The following is a 6271-nucleotide window of genomic DNA, read 5'->3' as shown; positions in this document are numbered from 1 at the left end:
GGTACTCAGGCTTCCGTAGTTGCAGTGCATGGGCTCAGTAGTTGTGGTTCCCAGGCTCTAGAGCACAGGCTCAATGGTGGTGGCACACGGGCTTAGTTGTTCCTCGAAATGTGGGATCTTCCCAGGGATCGAGCCTGTGTCCCCTGCATAAGCAGGCAGATTCTTTACCACTGAGCTACCAAGGAAGCCCTGCACGAGATTCATGATTCTAAAAGTTGAGGTTTTCATAAATTTTGGAAGATTCCTTACCTTTGTCTCTAAATATTTCTCCTGCCTGACTCTTTTCTCTCCTTCCCGGACTCCAATTAAGGCTGTTGGGTTTGTCATACCTTTTATCCTGTTATCTTACCAGACTGACTTGTTAGTTCTATATTTCAGCAGACTGATCAGGCTTTTTAATTGCACGTGCATCCAATGTTTTATTAAAACAAAGCGTGGGTCACCATGATTCCAACTCCTGAAATCAGCTTCATTTCTCTGTCCAGCTGCTAAGCCAGTGCCATGGATTTTATTTTACCTGTTTGCTACAGTAGTACCTCACTTTCAGAAACCAATGTCTATATTAGTCAGGATAGGCTAATTGCTATAATTTATTGTTGTCGCTTAGTGGTTAAGTTGTGTCTGACTCTTTGCGACCCCATGGACTGTAGCCTACCAAGTTCCTCTGTCCATGGCATTTCCCAGGCAAGAATACTGGAATGGTTTGCCATTTCCTTCTCCAGGGGTATTCCCAACCTAGGGATCAAAACTGCAATTGCTGTAACAAACAACCCGAAAATTTCAGTGGCTTAAATATTATAAAAAGGCTTTTTCTTACTCTTTGTGGCTTTGTCCAACGTGGTTTTATTAGGAGGCCATGAAGTCATTCGGTGGTCCCACGGTTTTCCGAGCTTTCAAAGTCCTTCATTAGCTCTTCCACACTTGGCCAGAAATTGAGGAAAGAGAGCTCGGATAAAAGTAGGAGAGTTTTTTTAGGGCTATTTAAAAAAATATATTTATTTGACTGTGCTGGATCTTAGTTGCAGCACTTGGGATCTTTGGTCTTAGTTGTAGCACACGGGAGCTTTTAGTTCTGGTGTGTGAACTCTTAGTTGCAGCATCTGGGATCTAGTTCCCTGACCAGGGACTGTACCCAGGCCCACTACATTGGGAACTTGGAGTCTAGCTATTGGACCACCAGGGAAGTCCTGGGCCAGCCATATCTATATGCAAAGAAAGCTAGGAAATATAATCTGGCTCTATGCTCAGCAAGAAGAGGAAACGACTTTGAGAGTATCCAATTAGTCTTTGCCACTGTTGGCATTATCCCTGTTTTACAGAAAAGAAATCTGAGGCTTGAGAGGTTAAGTGATCTCTCAGCTTTTACCATCATAAACAACAGAGCCTGGAATTGGACCCAATATGGCTGACTCCAAAGCCATGCTCTGAATTGCTCTGTTGATAATGCCTTCTCTCTTATGCCTCATTGGCCAGTGCTATCTTAAGACCTGGGGCAATCGTTTCTCCTTTAGAAGGGCTTCTTCCAAGCACCCACTTTTTCTCTTCTGGTTCTGCCTTTTTATATATCAATGGGTAATTTTTTCTCTTATAAGCAGTCTGGTCCATGGGCTTTTCAGTTCAGTTCAGTCGTTCAGTTGTATCCAACTCTTTGCAACCCCATGGATGGCAGCATGCCAGGCTTCCCTGTCCATCACCAACTCCCAGAGCTGCTCAAACTCACGTCCATCGAGTCAGTGATGCCATCCAACCATCTCATCCTCTGTCGTTCTCTTCTGCCCCTGCCTTCAATCTTTCCTAGCATCAGGGTCTTTTCCAGTGAGTCAGTCCTTTGCATCAGGTGGCTGAAGTATTAGAGCTTCAACTTCAGCATAGTCTTTCCAATGAATATTCAGGACTGATTTCCTTTAGGATTGACTGGTTTGATCTCCTTGCAGTCCAAGGGACTCTCAAGAGTCTTCTCCAACACCACACTTCAAAAGCATCAATTCTTCGGTGCTCAGCTTTCTTTATGGTCCAACTTTCACATCCATACATGACTACTGGAAAAACCATAACTTTGACTAGACAGAACTTTGTCAGTAATGCCTCTGCTTTTTAATATGCTGTCTTTGGTCATAGATATTCTTCCAAGGAACAAGCACGTTTTAATTTCATGGCTGCAGTCACCATCTGCAGTGATTTTGGAGCCCAAGAAAATGAAGTCTATCACTGTTTCCATTTTTCCCCATCTATTTGTCATGAAGTGATGGGACTGGATGCCATGACGTTAGTTTTTTGAATGTTGAGTTTTAAACCAGCTTTTCTACTCTCCAATTTCACTTTCATCAAGAGGCTGTTTATTTCCTCTTTGCTTTCTGCCATAAGGGTGGTGTCATCTGCATATCTGAGGTTATTGATATTTCTCCTTGTGATTATGATTCCAGTTTGTGCTTCATCCAGTCTGGCATTTCGCATGATATTCTCTGCATATAAATTAAATTAAGTAGGGTGACAATATACAGCCTTGACATACTCCTTTCCCAATTTGGAACCAGTTCCTTGTTCCATGTCAGATTCTAACCGTTGCTTCTTGATTTGCATACAGGTTTCTCAGGAGGCAGGTAAGGTGGTCTGGTATTCCCATCTCTTGAATAATTTTCAACAGTTTGTTGTGAGCCACACAGTCAAAGGCTTTGGTACAGTCAATAAAGTAGATGTTTTTCTGGAACTCAGTCTGCAGCAGATAAACAGTCTGAGAGCCACAGCAATAAGACATCCAAACAGAATACAAAAAGACATAGAAGCGGAAGTTAAGTGGTTCTGGAGAAGGGTACCTGCACTCCAGTGTTTTATATGTGCTGTCAAATGCCGAGTGTGTCGGTAGATGGGACTAGATCTATAGATGGACGTGTGTAAAGAGAGCACTCATGAATGGAATTAGATGGTCGTCTTACCAAACCAACGTTGTCTTGCTGATGCACAGTGATTGGAAAAAGGTTTGGAATCACTGTCTGTGCAGATGTAACCAAGCTACCAGCCTCTGCAGGGGTCCAGCTGGAGGGTCGCTGGCCTATCCATTTTACCGGGCTCAGTTGAACTGGATGCAGCTGCAATTCCAAATTCCTAGAAAACGACTCAGGCAAAGATCTTACTGTTCAGGTTAAAAGCTGCTTGGAGGACACGTGATTGTGAAAGTGCTCTGGATCAGCGGAGGCAGGTGGAATGGACTTGATTAATCATCGTGCATGGTTTCAGGCTCACAAGACTGGAGGACTATCTGACTTCTGGCTGTTTCTTCTCTGTAGAGTGAGGATTGGAGAAGGCAATGGCACCCCACTCCAGTACTCTTGCCTGGAAAATCCCATGGGCAGAGGAGCCTGGTAGGCTGGAGTCCATGGGGTCGCTAAGAGTCGGACACGACTGAGTGACTTCACTTTCACTTTTCACTTTCATGCATTGGAGAAGGAAATGGCAACCTACTCCAGTGTTCTTGCCTGGAGAATCCAGGGACGGGGGAGCCTGGTGGGCTGCCGTCTCTGGGGTTGCACAGAGCCGGACACGATTGAAGTGACTTAGCAGCAGCAGAGTGAGGATTAGGGTTGTTGCTGAATAGGGTGTTGGGGGGGGGGGTTGGTGGTGGGAGGGAATGTTTTCCAACCTCAAGCAGCACCAGGCAGTGTAAGGAAAGTAGATCTTCTAAGGAAGATCTGTTGGAGGATGTTTGCATGGCTCAAGTTGGGCCTACATCGTGCCAGGTGGGGGAGGGAGGGCCCAAGGGCAGAAGGGAGGGACTGAACACAGTGAAGAGGTCATGAAGACACCTGCCCCATCACTGTTACATTTACACTTTGCTCTTTGTGTATTCTCTGCTTTTACACTTACTTGATATTTGCTTGTGTGTGTGTGCTTAGTTGCTCAGTTGTGTCTGACTCTTTGCAGCCTCATGGACTGTATAGCACGTCAGGCTCCTCTGTCCATGGAGATTTTACAGGCAAGGATACTGGAGGGGTTATTTGCTTAAGCTTAGCTATTCCTAGGGAACAGTTAGGAAACATGTAAATCAGACTCTTGCCAAAAACGTAGTGCACGTGGCTGTTCGGCAGGACCTCCAGGACCCAGCAATATGCCCCCAAAGGAAGGGGAGCTTTGTGAGGTGAGAGCACCTCCCCCCAGAAGCAAAGCGCCAGGGAGCAGAGTCCAGAGCTGCCTGCTGCGTGAAAGCACCACCTACCTCCTGGCTTGGCCTTCCTCTAGGGGCTCCTTGGCTCTGCTGGGAAATAGTATTTATTATTGGCCTCTAGAGTTCCACTTTCTGTTCATCATCAGTTCAAGGAAAGCAGTGTTTGTTTTTTTTTTTTTTTTGCTTGGAGGAACATATTGACATCAGTAGCTTTGTCTTTTCACTTATTATTTTACAAATTTTATTTATTTATTTTCCTGCTGTACAACAATGTGAATCAGCCATGCGTATGAGCTCAGTAGTCTCAGCTGTGTTGACTCTATGCAACCCTTTGGGCCATAGTCCACCAGGCTCCTCTGTCCATGGAGATTCTCCAGATAAGAATACTGGAGTGGGTTGCCAAGCCCCACTCCAGGGAATCTTCCTGACCCAAGGATCGAACCTGGGTCTCTTACCTCTTCTGCATTGGCAGGCAGGTTCTTTACTCACTGAGCCACCTGGGAATATGTGTGTGTGTGTGTGTGTGTGTGTGTGTGTGTGTGTGTGTATATATATATATATATACATATATATCCCCTGCCTCTTGAACCTCCCTCCCACCCATTCCCCCATCCCGCCCCTCTAGGTCATCACAGAGCACTGAGTTGACTTCCCTGTGCTCTACGGCAGCTTCCCACCAGCTATTTTACACACAGTGGTGTCATGCAAAGAGTTGACTCATCGGAAAAGACTGATGCTGGGAGGGATTGAGGGCAGGAGGAGAAGGGGACGACAGAGGATGAGATGGCAGGATGGTATCACTGACTCAATGGACATGAGTTTGGGTAAACTCCGGGAGTTGGTGATGGACAGGGAGGCCTGGCGTGCTGCGATTCATGGGGTCGCAAAGAGTCAGACACGACTGATCGACTGAAGTGAACTGAAGTGAACTGTCAATGCTGCTCTCCCAATTTGTCCCACCCTCCCCTTCTCACTGTGTCTACAAATCTGTTCTCTATCTCTGTGTCTCTATCCTTGCCCTGCAAATAGGTTCATCGGAACCATTTTTTGTAGATTCCATATGTATGTATTAATATACAATATTTGTTCTTCTGTCTTTTCACTTTAGATTTAAATAACTTTCCAGAGACACTAATGGTGAGATCTTAAACACAGCTGCCCTGTATCTCCCGTTGACATGCTCTTATCTCACTTGGAATATAGGCTCTGCTTCTTCCTCCATTTCCATGGGCTGTGATCCCTGGAGTGCATTTCTCACTGAAGAAGATTGTTGGACGAGTTCTGAAGTTCTGTCAAAATTTTTTGCATGGATTTTTACGGAACTTGAGTTTTGGTTGAGTTGCATTTAGGGTTTATTTGTCCTGAATTCTGGGACACATGGAATTTGGCCAGCGGGAAGGTGGGTTGATTGGGCAATGAAGGCAGCCTGATGTAGCGTGTTCATTTATCCAAATATTTCTTGACCTCCTACTCTGCCTAGCAGGGTAATAGAAGGCATGGAAATAAGAGATGAGAGAAAAATCCTTACCTGCAAGGAATTTGTGGTCCCTGGGGAAGGAAAATCAGGGAAAAAAGGTTGACAGTGTGGCTTACTAAGAAGTATGCACAAGAGGTTGTGGTCAGGGACACCCACCCTATCAGGAGCCTGAGGACGAGCCCACCAGAGGGATGACTCAGGCTGGTTCTCGAGGGGCACCCGGTGTGAGACAAGCAGGAGAATCCCAGGTAAAGGGCAGATGCTTGACAAGAAAGAGCTCTGAAGAGAGGAAGGGACTCTGGGTGCAGGCCCTTCTTCCTCTGAGGCTGAAGGGAGAAAGGCTTGTGAGGCACAGGCTTCAGGAGGGCGTGGGATTGAGAGAGCCCTGTGGGGGCCTGGATTTCTCTGGGTGACTCTGCAGAGTAGGGATTGTGGCTGGAGAGAATGGCAAGTTTTCAAGCAGCCACACATGGAGCCAATGATGAGCACAGATGCTGGCCCAAGGTCCCCATGGTTCTGGGAGCCAGGGTGGAGAAGCAGAGCCATAGATGGTTGAATTCACAGCGAGTAGGTGTAGCAGGAAGCTCAGGGTACCAGCCAAAAGGGTGTGCATGCAAAGTCACTTCAATCGTGTC

The sequence above is a fragment of the Bos grunniens genome, chromosome 4 (genome assembly GCF_055505025.1).
Source record: "Bos grunniens cultivar Pamir isolate PY7600 chromosome 4, Bosgru_T2T1.0, whole genome shotgun sequence".
Lineage (NCBI taxonomy): Eukaryota > Metazoa > Chordata > Mammalia > Artiodactyla > Bovidae > Bos > Bos grunniens.
Note: the sequence above shows the minus strand (reverse complement) of the source record.